Here is a 24,096-nt window from a genome sequence, read left to right as displayed (position 1 = left end):
CCACTGTTAACACAAAGTGCCAGCTTAGGGCAGACATGGCCAAATCCGTAAAAACTTCATAGCCTCATGTCATTTACTCCATAGAAGCCTGAACCATTGTTTCAGCAACTCTTAATAGTGTAACTTCCCTGGTCTGCAGCTGAAAAAGGACAACTTAAAAAGAACATGTGTTTCTTTTAATTCTCTCAGGACTTTAAACCAGCCACAGGGACTTTGCTCTTGGTGCGGAGACCAAGCACAGAACACTTCAGCTCCAAAGGGAGATGTGTCAGAAAGTTGTGAGAACACCAGGATATCATGGAAATTGTTCTATGACCTGCACAACAGTGGAGAAAAGTAACAGCTACTGCAATTAAGAAGCCCAGTGGAAGCAAAGTGACAGAAGTCAAACTGTGTATCCCTTTTGATCTCTTAAAGTCCTGATGCAGGGATAATAAGAATGTAGACCAAATTCTATCGCTGTGATGTTGAGTTTCAGGAGAAATTCACAGCATAGATACCTGCAGGATAATAAAGACTTTGTGTCACTCTGCCAGCATCAGCTCGGACTTTAAAGTAACTATTTGGTCCATTATCTTCTGTGTGATGCATGATGAAAATGATGCTTTCATGAAAAAGGATTTGTACACTGCTAAATCTCTACACACCAAAAATTCATTTCTGGGGGTTTTTAGTTGTACTCTAAATAAATATTAAGGGTATAATATTTCTATTTAAAAGAATATGTAAATTATGCTCTGTTAAAAATTGTGAATTAGAAAAACTCTAAAAAGTCAGCAGAATATAACAAACAGAATGAAAGAGATACAAATTCTAAGCAGCTGTTTCAACATCTACCCAAGAAATTATTTTCTCTTATTCTGATAATTAGGAGCTTCTTAATTGCTAAAAGGTTTACCTGAAACTCCCCTCTCCCCTATTCTATTTAAACTGAATCCTCATACCACTATATCTCTTTTTTTTTTTTCTTTAACCAAATTTTTGATGTTTTCTCTACTCCAGTTCTTGGATTTTTTTTATCACATGCAAATAATCAAATCTATCCAAAAACATTAGTCATATTTATTATCCACACGATAAATGGAAAGTTGGGATCTCCGTAAACCACTCAGTTTTGAGTGCTGCTCAGTTATGTATCAAATCTAATATCTCTGCTACTGTCTCAGCCTAACCGTGAGATCCCACAGGTGAGGCTCTGTGCAGGTAGTGCCTGAATTGTAGTTGAGGAGCTGCCAAGGATGATTTTGGATGTGCTGAACACAGGTGCCTTCATGCACACACAACAATTCTAGAAAATGTGGTCTTGCACTGGCATTCACAAACACTTTAAAAATTGTATTTGCAAATACTTCTCAAATAACCTAGAGTCTTGGTCTGAAAAATAGGGTTTTTTCACCAGTCCTCATCCAGAATATTTTCCTAAATGTAGTGGCGGGGGAGGGGGGTTGGAAATGCACCTAAACTCTGTCTAAATGACAGAAATCCTGCGGTTGCAGCAGTGACGCCCTGCATTGCCCCGCTGGGCTCCGTGTGTTTTCCCTCTGTCCCGGTAGGTGGCAGCCTCAAGAGGCTCTGGTTTGCAATATCGCCCTTCCAGGCTCAGAGGGAAGTTTCAGTGTTACATAAAATATTGTTCGAATACCCAGATGTAAACGACTTTTTAAGACATCCACTTAAGCTGAACAAATTCATGAATACTCAGCCTCAGGTTACTGTCAATTATTTAACAGAGGAACTTCCCAAGACAATTTATTACATCTGGTGGATTTCTGGCATGTGTCCACCTCACAAATCCTGCGCTGAAGACGCAGTCTGTACTACATCTCACACAACATAGTCAGTCTTACCCTTAAATAACTAAATATACTTTCAGCACTTCATTAAGGGCCTTCAATCTCGTGTGTAACAGACTGGCCTTAAATGATGCTGAAATAATAAAAACTGGGGCTACTCTCTTAGCTGGAAAAAAACAAATAGAAAAAACCTTTTTTTTTTCCTATTCCTATATCAATTTTTAAAATCTTATTCAGGATAAAAATTCTTGAAAACACATTCTGAACTTATAAAGAAAAGAAAGAAAAAGTATTAATAAATTTGCTTCCTGCAAAGACTGTGTGTCTGGAAAATGTTGTGTTAATTCAGTGCTCCTGTGCTCCCACTCCCAGCCTGCAACAAGTATCTGATAAACAGGTTTTAAACTGAGGATTTTGTAAGTTGCAACTGTGCCCAAACTCCCATTACTGCTAATGGAAGCTACCTACACACTCTCTGGATATTTTTTGATGTTTTTCTTAATTTCCTTGAAAAGTACATTACCTAAAGCACTTAGCACTGTGGAAGCTAATAGCAAGCACAATTTAAACAGAGAAGCACTAGTGATGTGTAAAGTAGATCTCAGTTTCTCTGCTTGACGTGATTTCTGCCGTCTTTTCTCAAATTTTTTTCTGTGATGTTAAACATTTTAATTTACACTGAATGCTGCAAAAAAAAGCAAAATTACCTAAGAAATAGCTTATTTCTCAGTTTGGAAAAGTACTAAGATTTATGGCATGGGTGTTTGCTGTTCCCTATTTTAAAAATGTTAAACTCCACTGACAGCAGAAATTTTTGGCATTATCAGTAGAAGAGGAGTCTGTTTAGGCAGAAAAGCTTTGTCCTACAGCCTCAGCCAAGGAGGTCTATCCACATGGGGACTCTCCTCTCAGTTACACAGGGCATTACCCAAAAATTTTCATACACCTTGTGCTAATACTTTCTTCAGCTAAGCTGCATGACTAGGAGTAGACCAAACCCCCGTATGGGTAACAATATGAAAGTTTTACTCGACATTTTTATTTTATCCCAGGGAGAACAGTTTAGCGTGATATCTATCTGCCTCTAGACATACAAGCAGAGGAGACAAACTACTACATCGCCTACCAGTAGCTATGCCTTCAAGACAACACGTTTTTACCAGAACTTTTAGGTTAATACACTCATTTAACATGTTTGTACGTGTCCCTTTTTCTAGCACACAGCTGTATCTCTGATCTTCTCATTTTCCGCAGGCACACAGGAATCAGCAATCCCTCCTCCCAAGCCCTTGCATGACTCAGCAGAGGTGGTAGTCTCTTACTGTGTGACATCTTTCCATGTAAATCTTTATAAAACCATCACAAAAGCTGGGCTGACAGGCTTACTTCCCCCCAAAGAACAATGCATCTCTCTATAAAGAAGCGTCAGATGGGATCTGTAAATGAGTGGAAGAAAAAGAGGCACAGAGAGAAAAGATTGTTTATTCAGAGGAATTGGACACTTTTCATAACATGCAAGAACATGCTTTGGTTCAAAGTGCCATTATTAAGTGTGTATTTTTTAATATAAACTATTTTCAAGTCATATTCTTGAAAAGCAATCCTTTGCATCTTAAACCAAATGTAAGTAGATAATGTCAAGATATGCAAAGCTATTTACAAAGATAACTTCCCAGATGAGCTGCTGCTGCTGCTGGGAAACAGCCAGTGTCAGGCTGTTCACAACAGCAACAACAACAAACCAAACCAAACCAAACCAAACCAAACCAAACCAAACCAAACCAAACCAAACCAAACCAAACCAAACCAAACCAAACCAAACCAAACCAAACCAAGTTATTTCAGCTTTCTCTTTACTATAACTCTGCTTATTTTTAAGGGAAGATTGCAAATTCTCCTTTCTTCAAAGAGAATAAACAAGAGGAGACTACCTCTTTATTCATAAATCCAAGTCTGGTTTTTGGTCAGCTCTGACCCTAAAAGGAGCTCCCATTGCTTCCCTCACTGTTTTTTGGGGAATTGTTTTCAGACCTGCATTAATACACTTGATTACTCATGGGTGTGGATGTGTGAGAGCACGTGCCTTGTTTTGTTCATTTTAATCCAAATACAGTAGTGATCATCTGCATTTATGCAAAAAAGCATCTTCAGTTACTTGGGCCAGCCAATGTTCAGTGCTGACTTATGACTGGGCACAAATGTCCTAACACTTCAGGCATGAATTTAATAAGGTGTTTACCTACACCTTCACCAACACCTGCTTGAATGAAACAGAAATTCAAAGGTTATTCTCTGCATGAGCCTGGCAGCAACATCATTTAACATCATGATTTCAGGTCAGAAGAATTTTGTTACATTATTTAACTCTCACTTAGTGTCTTCATCTTTTATGCAGAATTAGTCACTTTCTGAGGTGATGTGTTTGTTGCCTAAACTGAACACTACCTGGGGGACACCTCACCTATCCTGTTCTTGTTTTCCTTAGATTCTTTTTCATATGCTGCTGTGATGGCTTTGTCTCCATCCTACCCTCAAGTCCATGTACTGGCACAGCAGTCACTGGCCTTTAATTCTGGGCACATGAGCTGACTTCAGGATGCTTCTCTTAAACCACTCTGCTGGAGATGTCTTTGCAGTGCCTTTACATGTTTCTGGCCTCCTGAGATGTAGATTGGAATGGATTGAGACATGGATCATCAAGGGGGAAAAGGTAAATTACTGCTATCAGAGTTCAAACAAACAAACAAACAAACAAATAATAATAATAATAGTAACCGGAACGTCAAAATTATTACTTGCATAGTTGACTATAGCATGCAATCATTTACTTTTCAAGGCCTATTACATTTTTCTAATGTTTTAGCAATTCTCAGTATTGGTTACAGAGTTAAAATATTTCCTTGCCAATGTTCTAGGCTTAGCCCTCTATTTTGATATTGAGTCTTCAGGCAATCTTGTAGGTCTCTTAACTCAAATATAAACTATCTACCAAAAAAAAAAAATCTCCCTTCTAAATGCTAAAACTGCAGTGGTGGGGGCTAAGGGACATGACCAAAAAATATTTACAACAAATAATTCTTTGGAAATCCATTTTTAAAAATTAATGTAAAAATTAGTCTGAACTATTCTGTTAAGAATATCTAAGTTAGGAATGAGAGAGTAGCAGACATATTTAATTTTTTTACATTCACCTCCACATGTGCAGATCTCCTCTTTGGCATATCCATGAAAGCCACTTTCCTGACCTTGTTTCAGACTTTAGTTCCTCCTGTCCTCAGTCCTCAGTGAGTACTGTGGTAAGTGGATTAGAAGACATGGATGAGAATTTCTTTGTGTTTAGAAGCAGCAGTTTTTCAGTGAAATAAAAAGCAGATAATTAGCAAGCAATGAAGAAAGAGATGATAATCAGCAAGTTTTTAAGCCCTTGAGTTTTGCTGTGATGCATGTGTCTCACGTGTGATGTTGTACTGATTTTCCCTTCTCACTTTCATAATTTACCTACAGGTAATACTGTATTTCCAGAGACACCCATGGCTTCAGAAGTTTTCTAAAGGAAAGTTCTCCGTCCTGTCAGTGATGGGATCACCCAAAATGGCTTTGCTATATTAAGTGATAAGAGCATTTCTTTACTGGAACACAAATTCATAGCAATAAATACCTTTAGTTTTTTAATTCTATGACCACAGCTGATGTTTGTATCTTATCTCTCACACTACTCTTTTAGGATATCTGACAGAAGATGAGCACAACTTCTATCCTTCAAAGAAACTTTGTCATTAAATTCTGAGAGCTTAAAATAGCTAATATATTACTATGAGGGTCAAGGAAGCCCTTCACATTAAGGTATCAGCCTGTTTTTCAAATACCATTTTCCTGATGGAGTTCCTCTGAAATTCACATCTTTTTGACTGTTTCAATCTGAAAGTTCTCATTTAACTTTTTTACTCCATATCATTACTTACAATATATTTTTCCTTTCTTTCACAGCCTGGCACTGTTGTTGGAGGACAAGCAAGTTCACAAAAAATGGGACAAAGCTAGTCAGATTAAAATATATAAACAGCTATTTAGGAGAATGTCTAGCAGTCAATATTGAATCTATAATAAACATAGCATTCAAGTCACTAAAGATTTTTGCATCAGTATAGAAAATTTTGGTGTATAAACTTACCATCATTTAATCCAAATGTCAATGATGAAAAATTAAATCCTTCCCTTATCTGGAAACTGGAACTGCCCTGTGGATAAAATTGTTATTAAGACTATCCCAGTATGTCACTTGCCATGTCAATTATTTCCTCTATCCTTGCATACACCATTACATGTATAGACAAAGAAAAGCTCCCTCTTCATTCATTCCCTCTTCATTCATACGGCTTTACGGCCGTATCTACGACAGTCGCGCTTTACGGCCGTATTTACGACAGTCGCGCTTTACGGCCGTATTTGCGACAGTCGCGCTTTACGGCACCTTTTACGACAGTCGCGCTTTACGGCCGTATTTGCGACAGTCGCGCTTTACGGCCGTATTTACGACAGTCGCGCTTTACGGCCGTATCTACGACAGTCGCGCTTTACGGCCGTATTTACGACAGTCGCGCTTTACGGCAACTTTTACGACAGTCGCGCTTTACAGCCGTCTTTACGACAGTCGCGCTTTACGGCACCTTTTACGACAGTCGTGCTTTACGGCCGTATCTACGACAGTCGCGCTTTACGGCCGTATCTACGACAGTCGCGCTTTACGGCCGTCTTTACGACAGTCGCGCTTTACGGCCGTATTTACGACAGTCGCGCTTTACGGCCGTCTTTACGACAGTCGCGCTTTACGGCCGTATCTACGACAGTCGCGCTTTACGGCCGTATTTACGACAGTTGCGCTTTACGGCCGTATCTACGACAGTCGCGCTTTACGGCCGTATCTACGACAGTCGCACTTTACGGCCGATTTTACGACAGTCGCGATTTACGGCCGTATTTACGACAGTCGCGATTTACGGCCGTATTTACGACAGTCGCGCTTTACGGCCGTATTTACGACAGTCGCGATTTACGGCCGTCTTTACGACAGTCGCGCTTTACGGCCGTATTTACCACAGTCGCACTTTACGGCACCTTTTACGACAGTCGCGCTTTACGGCCGTATTTACGACAGTCGCGCTTTACGGCCGTATTTACGACAGTCGCGCTTTACGGCCGTATTTACGACAGTCGCGCTTTACGGCCGTCTTTACGACAGTCGCGCTTTACGGCCGTATTTACGACAGTCGCCCTTACGGCCGTATTTACGACAGTCGCGCTTTACGGCCGTCTTTAATAATTGATAATTAATTAATTAATAATATTTAATAATTAATTAATTAATAAGCAACACCTACCTGGAACATACCTAGAACATATCTGAATTTTTAGGTTGACCTCGGCCTATTAATTAATAGTTAATTATTAATTAATAATTAATTAATAAGTGACACATACCTAGAACATACATGCCTAGAACATTTCTGAATTTTTAAAGTTGACCTCTGCCTATTATTTAATTAATTATTATTTATAATTAATTAATAATTAATAAATAATAAATAATAATTCATTAATAAGGAACACATACCTAGAACATACCTAGAACATGCCTAGAATATATCTGAATTTTTAAGTTGATCTCGGCCAATTAGTTATTTAATAATTAATAATTAATAATTATTAATAATTAATAATTAATTAATAAGCGACACATACCTAGAACATACATGCCTAGAACATATCTGAATTTTTAAGTTTATCTCGGCCTATTAATTAATTAATAATAATAACTAATAATAAATAATTAATAATTAATAAATAATTAATAATCAATTAATAAGCAACACATACCTGGAACATACCCAGGACATACCTAGAACATGCCTAGAACATATATGAATTTTTAGGTTGACTTCGGCCATTTAATAATGAATTAATTACTAATAAATGAATTAATAATTAATTAATTAAATGAATAATAACTAATATTTAATTACTAATATTTAATAATTAAGAATGAATTATATTTAATTAATTTTTAATTATTAATTAATTATTAACGCCACCAACAAAAAAAAAAAAATTATTTTTTCTACCCAAACTTTATTCAACAACTTCTACAAAAAACCAAGAAAAAATCGCTACAAAAGCGGTGATTTTCCGTGAATAAATTAGCATAAATTAGCATAAATTAGGAGAATTCGGCAGACTATTCCTTTCTAGTTTTGGGGAGAAAAATGCGATTTTTGGGGGAATTTTTTGGGGAATTTTTTAAAAAGCAGATCCGGTGATGGTGTTGAGTTGTTTCATCAGCCCCTCCAGGCTCGCCATTTGTTCACTCAGCTCGTCTTCTTCGTAAACCTGGAGGAAAATATGCGAATTATATGTAAATTTTATGCAAATTTCATGCAAATTTAATCTTAATTTGATTGTCATTTTGATTCTTAAATTGATCTTTTTTTAATCTATTTTTTAATCCAAATTATGCCAATTCTTTTGCAATTTTTTCACAATTTTTTCTAAATTTTATTCCAATTATATGTAAATTTTATGCCAATTTCATGCCATTTTCATTTAAATTCTATTCCCATTTTGATTTTGAAACTGATCCAGTTTTTTATCTAACTTTTATTCAGATTTTTTGCAAATTTTTCACAAATTTTTTCAATTTTAAACAATTTTATGCAAATTATATGTAAATTTTATGCAAATTTGAAACAATTTTCATCTAAATTTGACCACCATTCGGATATTTAAATTGATCCCGTTTTTATCTAATTTTTATTGCAATCTTTCCCGACTTTTTCCCCATTATGCAACAATTTTATGCAAATTTTATGCAAATTTTAGGCATGTGTAATCTAAATTTGATCCCCACTCGATTTTTTAAATTCATCCTGTGTTTATCAGATTTTTTTTCCAATCTTTTCCAAATTTTCCCCTATTCTGACCATTATGCAAATTTAATGCAAATTTTATGCAAATTTTATGCAAATCAATTGGGGAAAATTGAAATTAAAAGGGGAAAAATTAGTGAAAAAATCCGAATAAAATTGGGAAAAATTGGGAAAAAATTCAAATAAAATGGAAAAAAATGGGAAAAAATTGAAATAAAATGGAGAAAAAATGGGAAAAAAATCAGAATAAATTGGGGAAAGATATAAAAATAAATAAAAATAAATTTTGGATAAATTAAATAAAATTTGGGAATTTTTGGGGTTCTTACATTGAAGGAATTCTTGGGGTCCTCGGAAGCTTCCGGAGCCATGGGGAAGACGGCTTTCATCTGTCTTGGAACAAAACATTAAATTGAAGTCCAGAAAAAGTCTGCAATTGAAACAGATATCCTGTGTTCTTTGGGCAGATGGATTTGTTTTGATTAGTCTCCAGAAAAACCTGTTGCACTGAATGTTTGCCTAGGCCAAATATAAGGGTGATGGGGAGGTTCCTCTGGAAAGTGGAGGTCAGAGGTCAGGTTTTTTCTGCATGAAAGAAATAAGTTAGAAGTAGAAAGGTTGAGACAGCTGTGGTGGTCCTATTTTGGATAAAGGATAGGATCATCTAATATTGCTACTGAAAAGATTTTACACACATTTCTTGCTCTAGAAGGGACAGTGAGGTTTTCTGGGGTACGAATGGTAGCGAGGGAAGTGGTTAGGGCTGTAGTCTGCTATAAGTCTGGTGAGTGCTAGCCTGAATCCTCTCATGAAATTGTAACTTCTGTAAAGCCGTGGGAGCTTTCTCACTGACCTACAGGGAGACAGAATTTCCCACGTGCTCCCAACAGCTTGGTCTTGAGATGTGATGAAAACACTAACCAAGCCAAATAGGTATTGTCTCTCTGTGATGATCGCTCCTTCAGGTCGAAGTGTCTCTACAGTCTAATGGGTTGGAATAATAAATAAACTGAATTATTTTGCTTTTTTACCTGCACTAGACAACCAGGGTGAACATGTAGATTGGGGAAAAAAATGCATTATAATAAAATCTACATAGTACTTCACTGAGCTGTTTTGTTGAATATTTGTCCTCTATCAGGACAAAGTTTTTGGGAATGTGATTATGAGAATTCAAAAGGGTCTGGCTGAAATAATAGTGGACTTGGAGACTATGTCAAAACATCTAATAATCTTCCTGGTCTTAAAGGACTGTTACTAAAAATTGAGAAAGTGAGTGTAGACATGGCAAATCTGAAGCACTACCTACATTTTTTTATAAGTCAGTAAAATGCCTAATTAAATCAAGGTGAATGCTATTTACATTTTTTGGATTCCTGAGTGAGAAAAGTTTCCTTTTTTCAGAGTTAACAACTAAAATATTTTCCACAGGTTCCTAATTTAATGAACATACACCACAGTGAAGATTTAGACAAAATAGCAATAAGAAATCCACAATAATTCCAGTTACTCAGTGAGACAAAGTAAAAGGTACTGTTACCCTATAATTTATTTTAAAAAACTATAAGTCTTCAGGTTTTTTTTCTGCATATGGCCTGTTTGAACTCACATGTAAGACTTTAAAGGAAAAGAATTTGCAATGAGCAATCAAAAGAAACTTTCATTATTTTTAATCTTCACTGCTATTACCATTGTATTACTCCGTGAAATTGCAAGTAAAGCACATTAGCGTCTATGAAATGTCTATGAAAGTTTGGGGTTTTTTTAGTTTTAACCTTGAATGTTAGAATATAATTACAGTATTTTAATATAATAACTCAAAATACTTCATTTTGCCAATCAAGAGATTAGCTTTGCGGAAATAAAACTAGAGATTACTTTGGATTTCAGTATCATGACTTTGCAGATCATTACCCTGTGTAATGTAAAGCTGTCTTGGAGTAATTTGAACAGTACCTTTGGTTACAATAACCAACGGTCATCTGTAATAATAGCTATGGTCTCTGCCTGAGCAAATAAAGAAAAATGTCCTGATGGATGGCTGGATGGCTTTTATGCGTTATTTTATAACAGGCAAGAAGAAAGACCTGCTCCTGTCAATTAAACACTTTATATGTGCCATTTTCAGTTCATTGGCAGAAAGTGTAGGTATGAATTTAAACAGTGTTCACATATCTTCACAAAAAAAAAAAAATCGAAGACCTTAAAATTTCTGATGTAGCCACAGTCTGAAAAGAAGCACGTAAAAACTAATCACATGAAGTCACAGGAAAACTCAGGATCAGATTTTTAGACTGATACTCTTCTAAAATGACAGAACAGGAGATAATAGCAAAGGGGTAAAAATATAGGGAAGGGCAAGATATAGTTTTTAGTGTTTGAAGTGTTCACACAATATTGCTGTAATTTGTGGAACTGTCCCATTGTGTTTGCACTGGATTAATGAAAGCCAGTTAACTGAAAATCATTGTCATCCTAAAAATGACCCTTAAGGCTGTTTACATTAAGGAAAAAAAATATGTTCAAGTGCTGCATCTTCCATGTTCTATGTATAAGATTTGGGTCCACTTCAGGAAGCTTAGAATGGTGTTCATAAATTGCTACTAACTAACCATGATATCATTTCCCAAGGTACGCACAATAACAAGAGTTTTTCTGGACTGTGACAATACACTAAGTGAATTCTACACAGATGTCAAGCAGGTGAGAGGTTTCAAACAATAAGACAAGAACTGCTGAAATAAAACCTCAAAGACTTTCATGATTTTCTTGTTTAATTACCCATCACTTCCACATGCCTACAAAAAGAGGGAAAATGGGGAAAATCCAATTTTTAAAGTGAAAAGAATTGGCTGTAGTTTGTAGTTGCTCTCATATTGTTTCTCAAAGTATATGTGATCTTGAGCATATCTAACGCAATTATACAATTTTTGTGAAGCAGAAAGTAGAAAATTCTTGTCAAATCCTGAAAATAAAAAGGGAAATGATAAATGACCTGCAAATTAGAGAGAAGTTCAGCTACCTTTTTCATGAAGAGCATAAGCTCATTTCATTTGTCCAGATGATTTAATTGCAGATTATTTGCTGAGGTGTGAAACTGCACTGTTACTGCTTATTTTTCCAGCAGAAACAATAAGGTGCCAAAAATGAACACCTAAAAACTCTAAATAAAAGCATAGAATACCTAAAAATCTTTAATAAACCATATATCAATTTTAAAGGAAATGGAAAAAAATAGAATACATAATTTAAATGAAGGCATACATACTGCCTATAAAACAGAAGTGAAATCTGAATATTTAAGAGCTGAGATACTGAATAAGTAAGGATTTGTTTTTTTTTTCCACTAGCACATGTATTATTTTTTTGAGAGAAAATCAGGAGTAGCTAAGAGAAGTGTTAATCTGGTAGTGATGGCTGCCTCTGTCTAAGGTACTTTTCACACCTCAGTGATTGATTCTGTGATGTTATGAATTAATCTGCAGTGTCAGTTGTCTATTCCTATTTTTCTCTGTCATGATGACATTCCTTTTATCACAGCAACCACTTGCTTCCTGATGAATTTCTGCTCATTCTCTTTCCTACAAGGACTCAGCATTTGTACTAGAGCTAAGAAACATTTTTGAGACTGGGTGCTCAGGATTATCAATAAAAGATTAACAGTGTGTCACCACCACAAATACAGAGGTTAGAAATTCACATATTACTCTGAAATCTGGTCTGTGTAATGAAAGTAAAAAGTAGTGAAAAATTTTTAGATGGTGTACTAGAGAATCAGCTACAATATGTTATAAAAATGAACAGCTGTGTGGAAGTTATACATAGGTGACAGGGTCCTGACTGTCCCTATCCAGCCTTATCAGGGCTACCCCTGCCCACAGCCCAGGATCCCATGGCACCTCCCAGTGCCACTGTCACCTGCCCCATGGGTGCTGCAGCAGAATTGTTCTCCAGCTCCCACTGCCCTGTCCAGCCACGCCCCTGGTGAGCCAGGCCCACCCTTATACCCTGGTGCAGCCTCAACCTGTCACTCTCCTGGGGGATATGCCCAGTGCCTGGAGCTGTCCCACTGCCCCTGGCTGTCTGGCAGCTGACAGTGTAACTGGGAGAGGCCCTTCTGTCAGGGTCTGCCCTTCCTGCTCCACTAGCACTCCCCATGCCCCAAGTGCTCCCTCCAGCCCAGGGCTGATTCCTTGTCCAAGCCCAGTGAGCTCATCTGCTCTTCCAAACTCCAGAAGACAACCTAAATGAACAACCTGACACAATCATTTTACTTTCCAACACCAAGCGCCCCTATCACATCGCATTCCCAGTTTGTTCTTCCTGCCTTTGCTCCGTGTCCCCTGGCAGAGCTGTGTGACAACCCACAGCAATTAAACCTCCCTTCAGACCCAAATCTGTGTGCCCTGACAACATACTCAGACTTTTGCCAGTCCCAATTTCAAATACTGCAGGATCTAAAAAAGCTGACCTCTCTAAGACTCCCTATTTATTTATTTATTTATTTACTTATAAATTTAACCCTGGTTAGGTTAAATTCATAACAGGTGACTGGCCTCACCTGTGTTATCACATTCATAAGACTCCAGACTAAGTCTTTCACCATGGCATGTGTAAGTCTTACACTACATGCCATGTTGTTTGGGGTATCTGACTCCTGTTAGCTCCCACACTCCATGTCAGGGACCAGGAAGTTTATAAATTCTCATCTGAGCAACCTGGGTCAGTATCTACATCACATAACATTTTGACTTGATGAAGAAGAAAAGATTAGTATTATGGAATAACTTTTGCTAGACATCATTTGTACCCTGAAGAGGAAATTGTCCTTATCCCTTTTATGCCCTGAGTGTGAAGGTAAGATGTGCTAGTGGGTCAGCATTAAGTGAAAGACTGTGACTGTTCTCTCTGAAACAGCTTTCACTGCAGCTAAAGGCTAGGGAGTTCAGCATGAACACTGTGAGGGCCATGCTTTATTATACTTGTCCATATTTCAATGAAAAGCTTGGAATATGTGGGTTTGTCTGGAAAAAAGGAAGCTGAGACACACACAGGATGAGAAAATGCTACAAGAAAAAAGATGGCCACAAAGAGGTAACCTTTCCCTTCAGTCAGAACAGAAAAGAACTGAGCTGAGACAAAAATTTGTTCGTATAGATAGTAGTTGAGAAAATTTTTTTATTGAGTCACATGATTAAAACACTTAATGATGTTTTTTTAATAGTTTTGGGTGTTGTAAGGGTAGCAAAGAAATATTTTTAAAAATTCATAGAAAAATGCCTGCCTTAAACTTACTTGATTATTACTACCAGGACTCCATCATGGACTGTCAGCATGAGTTCCAGCTGCATGGATAAGGCACTGAGTGAATTTAGAAACTTCATCTGTAACCAGCTGTATGCCATGTGTGGCAGTGCAACCTCTTCAAGCTGGTGGTGACCACATCCTCCAAGAACAAACCAGTTCAGAAATATGTTAAGGACACCATCATGTGGCACAAAACAGCTCCAACTCTGTGACCTTCCTTAGGAAGCACTCTGGGAACCATTCAGGAAACTCCATCAGGTTTCACAAAAAGATCAAAATGTCTGCCATGGTGGCAAGTGGAAGTTCTGGAAGGAAACTGTCCTAGAGTTTTCTACTGCATTTGTTTCTAAGCGTCAAGTTACTTTCTGTACAGGTATTTGAGCACATGAAATGCCTTTATTCACCCATTACACTCTCTAGTAGTTTCATTGTTGGAATAGAGCAAGGTGCACTTGAATTTCAGATTTTTTTTTTTTACTAAATTAAAAAACCAACAACTTTAAACTGAAAGAGTGGAGGTTTAGACAAGATATTAGGACAAAATTCTTTACTGTGAGAGTGGTGAGACACTGAAAAGTTTGCCCAGAGAAGTTGTGGATGCCCCAAACCTGGGACTGTTCAAGACCAGGTTGGATGGGGCTCTGAGCAATCTGGTCTAATGGAAGGTGTCTTTGCCTGTGGAAAGGGAGGTGGAACTGGATGATCTTGAAAGTCCATTCCAAGCCAAGCCATTCTATGATTCTATGATTGATTCTATGACTGATTCCATGATTTATTCAATAATTGAAGAGTTATTTAATAACTGCGTGCTGTGGGAGGTTATTTGTGTCCACAGGCACAAGGTCGTACAGACAGAAGTATATGTTTATTCACATACTTCTACACAGAAAGGAATTCTACTAACAGCTAAATGCTCAAATATCTGTTTATGATTCTCTGAGTTCTGTTTACTGACAATTCTTCTTTCAGTCACTAAAAACATGTGCTCATTGATTTCACACTATGAACTCACTCTGCGGGGAGATAGAGGTTTCACATAAAATAGGACAGAAAATGTAAACAGTGAATAATGAGGAAAACATGAGTTTACAGCAATCTCAAACTCAGTTTCTTAAATTCTCTTTGCATGAACTTTATCTATGCAGATTCTCTCTGTATTCAAGCAAGGAAAATATTGAGCTGAGAATGATCACATTTCAATGGCCACAGATAAAAAGGATTCACATATGCTCTTTAATCAGACACCAAGCATCTAAAAAACAAGTTTGCTACATCATTTAGACTGAGTATTCTGTTTTGAATCTTGACAGATGTTTGAGGAAAATCCTTGTGGCCTTGGCTTCTCTGCTGAACTCAGGAACTAAGATATTATACTGAAGCCAGTAATAGTGTTGTCATTTTCCACAGCTACCAAACATGCAAGTTCACAAGTCAGAAACATTTTCTAGACAGCATGTAAGTGAACACATTAATAGGAAAATATTCTCGGGTATGTGTGCTAGCTGTCTCAGGAAATCTTACTCTTTTATTCTCATCTGGGATGCAAATTATGCTTTTTTGTTGCTGTGCTGTCTCTGCCTCGGGCTGTGGGGCAGCCAGAGGGGAGGCTGGGGTCAGGGGCATGCACAGGGGCTGGCACTTCAGCAGTGACTTCAGTGTGCTTCATGGGAGAAAGGGCCTCCAGGGTTTCCAGTCATGCTAGCCAGAATTAGCCTGAGTTTAGTGCAGTTTTGCTCTTTCTTTGGGGGTTTCAGGTGTACAAAAGAGAAAGCAAAACTGAAGTAAATGGACCCCATATGCAAAAATCTACTGAGAAAGGGAAAATTTATTTTTATATCTTCACATATAGAATGCTTCATCAAGCAGATGGGAGGGTGTTAGCTCTAGTTTAGACTTTGTGTCCTAAAATTAGACCTGTGGAGACTAGGAACCCTTTGGCCAGCTCCTTCATAAAAGAGGTGGGACAGCTTTACCTCAAAGTTCTGGCTGATGCAGGATTCCTCACAGTTTAAATACTTTATTATTAGTATTGTGAAGGAAAGCTACTGAGGCAGTGGGTGGGTGCATTTTTCCTTAGGGATATGGTATAATGTGATCAGAGCACTTTTCAACTGATGTTAGCTATAAAAGAGCTAGCTTGTCCTCTGTTGCCTGTCTACTCAATAGAGAAAACCAATTTGCTTGAGAGAACAATTCACTTCAGTTCATGAGCAGATAAATGCAATCCAGTGGTTTTACTCTGCTTCCACAGATTATGATAGAGCCTAATTACTGAGATTTACAAAGGTAGATGAGATGAATCCCACACAAGCTGTCTCACCTTGAAAAATGTATGTGGGTCTTGCACAGCCCCTCAAAATCCAAGAAGCATCAGGAGGTGCTTGAAATCAGGCAACAGGGTGAATATAGGCATGTTCCTGCATGTTTTTAAAAATCCACAGCCTTACTTCCTAGAAAACTGAGTGCAAGATTCTTTACTGAGTGTAAAATGTGTATGCTTAATTTCCCTGGTAATATATGAAGCTCTCAGTCCTGTCTCCTGCTATGCCCAAAATGCTTGGCATTAGGATGAAGAAAATATGTGCCATTTGTCCCTGAAACTGTCTTCCATTCCCACAAAGCAGTGATGGCCCATGGATTAATGCTAGGCAACTGGGGAGATGTGGGAAAATTACCAAAGGAAAGCACTCCTTACAGCTGCAATCAGTCATGATGCTTTCAAGCAATATAACCAAATAGCAGCTTTCATTCCAGTTCTTCCCCTTCCCTTTATAATATCTACCCAGATGCCACTATTCTCTGGTGTGTGCTTTTCTCGTCCCTCAGCTCTCCCACCACAATTTTCATCTGCTCTTAGGGGCAGTGCTGGCAGAGCCCTGTCCCAAACAACTTTCCCTTGGCTCATGGAGCCCCCTCCCTTATGATCTGCTTTCTGATTGCTTTGGGAAGACACAAATTGGAGACTTCTCTGAACCACACACACCAAGAATTACAGCAGTTTGAGAGTCTCTAAGTAGAAAATAAGTAGCACAGTCAACAAGACTGTGCTAAGTCTCAAAAACCCATTAAACAGAAATGTGTTTCTGTAACAGCATAGTCCTGCCACAGTTGGGTTTTGTCTGCATGAGACACATCAGCATCTCCTAATACAAATGAGAAAGTTTTACATGACATCAAAATAACACCTTTCTAAACTCAGAGTGTGCTCTGACTGAAGGTGGCATAAATCTCAAGTAATTTCACTTCTATAATTATTCTAGGTTTAAGGCAGTGTAATAGGGAATAAAATATATTCTAGCAAGCACTGCTAGTCCTCACTTTAACATCACATTTTAATTTCATGGAGAATTTTCACTAACACAGTTGAAAGAAGATGGAACTAGAACATGGAAACAAGTCACTTTCAAATGAATTTATTTATAATGACTTCCTTTGAAGCAGCTTGCAAGCAATGCAATCACTCATCCAGAATGGGGTTATTTTTCTAACTTTAGCTCATGTTAATTTAAATACCATTTTAGTATCAGTGAAAGAAAACTAACATTTGATTCCTTTTAATTTTGATTAATTATTCCAATATTTCTAAATATTTTCTGTGTTAGATTTCCATTACTTTAGTTTCATTTGTTCTAAATAAATTATTACAGATATTTTCCAGGATAATGTGGAACATAAGCATTATCTAATTTTAAATAATCATTAAAAAGTGCATAATACAAATGTTATTCCCACCTCCTTTTATTTATTCTGAACATAGGAAAAACCTAGTGACTCCAGGGAGCGGAACAGCATTCAAAGCATGATTTAAACACTACTAAAATGCAGGTCTAAATAGATTATTTTAATGTGGTTGAACAACAATAAACCCTGGGATCACATATTTCATTACCATCTTAAAAAAAACAAAACGTTTAAATAATAACATTTTGTAGAAAAAGGCCCAAGGACTGAGCATAGTGAGTGCTTTGAGATATGCCTGATTCTGCAGCCTGCATTTACAGCTTTGAGACATCAGCTGCTAAGCAAGGAGCCTCCTTCATCTCAGCAGAGCTGCTGAGCTGAGCCTCCACAAGTAACAATTGTTTTCTCAGGAGTGAAGTAACTCTTTTCCCAGAAGTAAGACTCTTTAAAATGTCCAGATGGCAACATTACCTAAGTAACATTCTAGAGTGATGCTAAATTTACAAGGTGCCCACAGCAAGGGATATGCAGAGAGACATCTGTGTTTCAATGATACTTCACCAATAGTTAGAATTATCAGCAATAACAAAATAGAAAAAAAAATCCCCTCATGGACATAACTTACAATATCTGTCACTGATAATAAACTGAATGTAGACTCCATATGCAAGTATGGAGAATCAATCAGTCCTTTTGGCAAACTCTGCCAGAATTTGATCACCCTTAGAGTAAAAAAATGTTTTCTTGTGTGCAGTTCGAATATTGTGTGTTCTAGTTTGTGTCCATCTCCTCTTGTCCTATCAGTAGTCTTTCAGGTGTGTCAAATGTATCACAAAATGTTCATTTACAGAATATTAGAATGTTCAAACCTTCTTTCACAGAATGTTAGAATGCTCAGGTTATATTTCAAAGAATGTTGGAATGTTTTATCTTCTTTCCCTTAAGTTTATTTTCTGGTGTGACCTCCAGTTATACAACACAGACTTATTTCTATAAGTGTATTTCTCTGGGAATTCAATTGCCCATTAAATAGAGCTCTTACACACAGAGTTAGCAACAACATGCAACAGATATGTTGCATGAGGAAAGAAGTAAATTTATTGAACTATAGTATCAAAAAACTCAAAACAGTTTACTTCTTCAGTCATTTTAGCAATTTCATCTTTAGCTGAAGTACTACTAACTCACACACTGTGATTATTTTTTTTTTCTAAGCCTTCTGCTGTTTGTGGAAGGTTTTAGAATTCACCACAGTACCCGATTGTTAATGTACCCATCTTTTCACTGTTTCCAACCCACCTCACCTATGAGATGCTTCAGTGGATATTTCCACTAAAGGCTTCCATTAGTATTGACTGTTGCCCACATCAAATGTTTAATGTGCACTGTCAGATTTAATCATGTGTTTGCTTGAACAAGATCCATTATTGTCTTTGCTTGTATTACAGAGATAGCTTAGTCGGGTTTTTCACTTTACAAATTATTGAATTTTTCTTTGATGAACTGTGCTGTTTGTTTTAATTATTAAGAATCTCAGAGAATTCTGAATGCTACAAGACAATGGCTTTTCAGTCAGCACTTTTGACTCTGACTTGCCCCAGCATCTCTTGCCTGCCCTGTGGAACAAATCTAAAATACACAACACAAGGAAGCATCAATGATTGTGTGTGTAATACATACATATATACATACATACATAGAGAGAGAGATCCCTGGAGCACCAGCTAAACCAATTTTGGTACAGGCAATGTAGTGTGACAAATTTACACATGGACATTTGCTTCAAACACTTTCTGGACAAATTCAGCCCTGTTGAGATCCATCACCAGTATGTTAAAGTGCTTGTTAAGGCTGCATGTAGCCCTCTGGTAATTGTGTTGATGGATGACATCTTTCTACTGCAGGAAGAGACTGAGCGCCTAGGGCTGACTCTTTCACATGTGTTAGCCTTATTTTTTTGACCATGGAGTTTTGTTCATATGCCAGTATCTTAGCAACAGCAGACAATCTGATTCTACCAAGTTCGCTGTTTCGTCCCTGGGAAATTAATACAATAATGACATCCCCCAGTTCAACCTTCTATTTGCCTTTTGGGATATGGAATGTCAGTTTATTTAGTGCTGTGCACTACAAAGCAACAGCCCAGGGAGCAATCAGCCAATAAAGGCTCTGAACACTGTTGCTGTGATGGGGACAGCAATCATACCAGAAATACAGCACCAGATACACAAGTACACTGGCAGAGTCTTACGTTTGAGACCTAAGAGTTTTAATGTCCTGAAATTGGGGACCAACAATAAGAAGGTAACCTACAACTTCATGAAATGTCTTAAAATGCATCAGAAAGAAATTAAAAGTTTCTGGAAATATATTACCTAGACTACAGAGGAATAGACAAACTCTACGGGAAACTGTATCTGTACAGCAGTAGGACTGCAGTCACGTTCAGCAAGGTATTACTTGAATTGTTTGGAAGACAGCATTCATAACCATATATCTCCAAATATTTTGTGCTTAACCAAAGATTAGAAAGCATTTCCTTCTGAAACTTCTGGCTCATCCTTTAAGGTTATGTCTTACGATGTGGAAAGGCACTGATAAAGTTGAATGAAATAATAACATGACCTATTCTAACTAATTATTCCTTTAGGGTCCTGCTTTAAAAATAGCTTTTCCCTATCTCTTTGTCATTAGTATCCAAATGTTCAAGGTTATGTTGCAAGGTATGTATTTAGAGTCCATTCTGCTGCCTGTACTGATTCCAGGCTGATGGGGTTTTTTTCAAACATGAATATGGTGCACAATGCTCTGAACAGCAGTGCTCATCTGTCTCCCTCTCTTCTTGTTCAGATTTTCCAGCTACATCTAGAGCCTGGACCCACATATTTGGTTGAACTCAGCTCTAGCACACCCCAACACTTCTGTGCGACTTTCAACAACACTCCTTGTCTCTGATGTTAATGCAGGAATCTGGCTGGTTGGAGACCTGCCCAGTATGTGCTAACAGACCACAGCAAACTTGTATGGGAATGTGAGCCACATCAGCTTCATGAAAACTAGTTTCTCTCTCTTTCTGAAACTACAACACATATTTTATGCTTCCCTGGCTGTTAATTTGCTTCAAAACTCGACATTTCCACACTGTGATTGAGGAACGATAACAAGAGGCCTTCATAGTGAACTGGCAACATTTTAAAATTGGAATTCTGAACTAAATATGTTCATGGTCATCCTGAGACTACAGACTGAAGAATGGTTTAGCGTAAGGTGCAAAGAATTTTAACAGAGGTGTTCACATAAAGATTTTTACTCTCAAAGAAGTGTCTTGCTCATTCACTTGCAGAAAAACAGGAAGAAAAAAATGGGATTTGGAAGGAAAATCCTTATTTTATTGGATTCAATGTGCTTCAGACTAAGTATCTTGGAAGACATTCATTTTATTCCAGAGAAACACTGTCATTAGGAGAAAACTGGCAAAATTTTGTTCACAATTATTCTTAGGAGTAGAAGTCAGATTAACATGGGCCAATTGCAGAAAATAACTAGGACAATATACTAAAATAAGGGATACATTTTTATGAGGACAAAAATAATTTTAATTTTAAGTAGACTTTTCAAGCTCTTTAATATTAAAATACATGTATCAATCAACAGTATTTTCTTTGGCCAACCAGGAAAATTTGTTTAAGGCATCAAATTTTACCCTCTTTAAAAATTACTGTTACTCTTACTGCTCAGGAGAATAGTAATAATAGAAATCCGTATTACTGGTATAGAACATTTTGTGAGAGTCATAATTACATGTAAAGATAAAATGCCAGTCTGCAGTGTTCAAACAAAATATAGTTACTTTTGGAACTATTTTATGATTAACATCTAAAGGTACTTGGGAAAAACATCCACTTGACTGATAAAATTGCTGCATGCAGTTCTACTCTGCTTAACAGAACTATTTATTTGAATACAAAAATATGCTTTTTTATGATCATGAGAACATTGCCTCCTGTCTGAGAGCACATCTTTTGCTTCTGCAGGGAATGAGATCCTGATTTTGTGCTGCTCCTATCCTTAACCTACTATTTTCAAAATTATCATGGAACATGTTCATAATCAAAAAATGACAAAGGAGGCAGCCCACAGTTTGAAGCAAAGAAAAGGCAAATAAGAGCTTTCTGAAGCAAAGAAAAGGCAAACAAGAACCCCATTGTTTAGATATATTTAACTGACATGAAGATACATGTAGGTAGTGCACGGTTTTCTTTCAGAACTGGGGATCAACTGCGTTCACAATACTAGTAAAAACCAAAAGAACAGCATTCTAGTACACTTGTGTAAAAATTTTATGCAAGCAGAAGGATGCCATTTTTAACAATGGATGTTACTTTGGAATGTCTCAATAAAACATTTCTTGACAATGCTCATCATAACTACAGACAAAAAGTTTCCCATAAATACTTGAGAACAGAACACACTGCTAATTTAAACGCATAATTCTTCAGCTAGCATTCTCCTTTCTTCCCACTGCTCCTTTTCATCTGCCTAGTCTGACAGTTAGAAAAAGTACTAAAAGGACAAAACACCAATTATTATTATTATTTCAGTTATGTCTTCCTGGGTAGCCCTTAAATCTCACTTTTAATATCCTAATTTTTCTAAATAAAGTAATGCAAAATTATTATTAATAGTCCATCTTTGAAAATTCAGTATTCTAATCAGGACTATACCAAAAAACAGTGAGACATAAACATTTCTTATGGCTATTGGAAGAAAGGGCAGACCACTCAGGAAGACTACAAGGATATTGTCAAGTTATGCAAGGAGAAAATTGGAAAGGCCAAAGCCTAACTAGAATGAAATCTATTAAGCCAGTAAAATGACAAAAAAAAAAAAGCTTAAAAAATGTTTTTAAAAATACATCATCAACAAAAGGAGGGCTAGGGAGTATCTCCATCTTTATTCTATGCAAGGGGAAACATAGCAGCAAAGGATGAGAAACAGACTGAGATTCTTAATGCCTTCTTTGCCTCAGTCTTTAGTAGTAAAAACTAGTTATCCTCAGGATATTCAGCCCTCTAAACTCGAAGACAGAGATGGGGAGCAGAATGAAGCCTCCATAATCCAAGGGGAAATGGCCAATAACCTGCTACACTACTTAGACACACAAAAGTGCACTCTTCACTGAATAAGATCTGGCTGGATAAAACTGATGAAAAACTCTCTGGCCAGGCCCAGAGAGTGGTGGTGAATGGAGTTAAATCCAGCTGGTGGCTGGTCTCTACTGGTGTTCCCCAGGGTTCAGCAGCCGGGCCAGTCCCGTTTAATGTCTTTATTGATAAATTGGATGAGGGGAACTATGCAGCACTGCGGGCTGGGGCAGAGTATCTGGAAAGCAACCCGGCAGAAAAGGACCTGGGGGTGTTGGTGAACAGCTGGCTGAAGACGAGCCATTGTGTGCTCAGGTGGCCAAAGGCATCCTGGCCTGTATCAGCAATAGTGTGGCCAACAGGACCAGGGCAATGATTGTCCCCCTGTACTCGGCACCGATGAGGCCACGCCTTGAATTCTGTGCTCACTTTTGAGCCCCTCTCTAAAAGGAAGACACTGAGAAGGGGAGCAGAGCTGAGGAAGAATCTCTAGCAGAAATCCTGTCAGGAGCGGCTGACAGAACTGGGATTGTTTAGCCTGGAGAAAAGGAGGCTCAGTGGATACTTTCTTGCTCTCTACAACTCCCTGAAAGGAGGTTGTAGCCTATTCTACCAGGTACAAGCAATCAGACAAGAGAGAATGGTCTCCAGTTGCAACAGGGAGTTTTAAACTCGATATTAGGAAAAAGTTATTTCCTAAAAGGTTTCAAGCACTGAAACAAGCTACCTAGGGAACAGATGGAACTATCACCCCTGAAGCCTTTAAAGAAAATGTGGATGAGGCACTTGGGGACATGGTTTGCTAAACATGGCAGTGCTGGGTTAATGGTCAGACTCAATGATCTTAGAGGTCTTTTTCAAACTGGACCAGTCTGTGATTTTATGATTCTATAATTCTATAAATATTACACACAAGACAAAAACTAGCATTATTTTTATTAACAACAAGGTGAACCACTGACAATTTAATTAAGGGAGTATAGAAGATAAAGAAACAAGATATGGGTGTGGCAGAAAGGGAAAAGTCAAAAGCAACTAATTACCATTGGTTTCAAGAAAGGCTAGGGTTTGGAAAATCATAAAGCCTACAGTTCCATGGACATTGAGGCTGCAAAAGGCATGCCAAGGGGGGGGGTGGCATTGCACCAATGCAAATTTTGAGGGCTTTTGCCAGGAGTGCTGAACTACCCTAGATTTTTAGATTGCCCTCTTCATGTACATTGTCTATGGGAAGGCATGGGGTTTATTACT

Source organism: Melospiza melodia, chromosome 1 (genome assembly GCF_035770615.1).
Source record: "Melospiza melodia melodia isolate bMelMel2 chromosome 1, bMelMel2.pri, whole genome shotgun sequence".
In the NCBI taxonomy this organism is placed as follows: Eukaryota; Metazoa; Chordata; class Aves; order Passeriformes; family Passerellidae; genus Melospiza; species Melospiza melodia.
Note: the sequence above shows the minus strand (reverse complement) of the source record.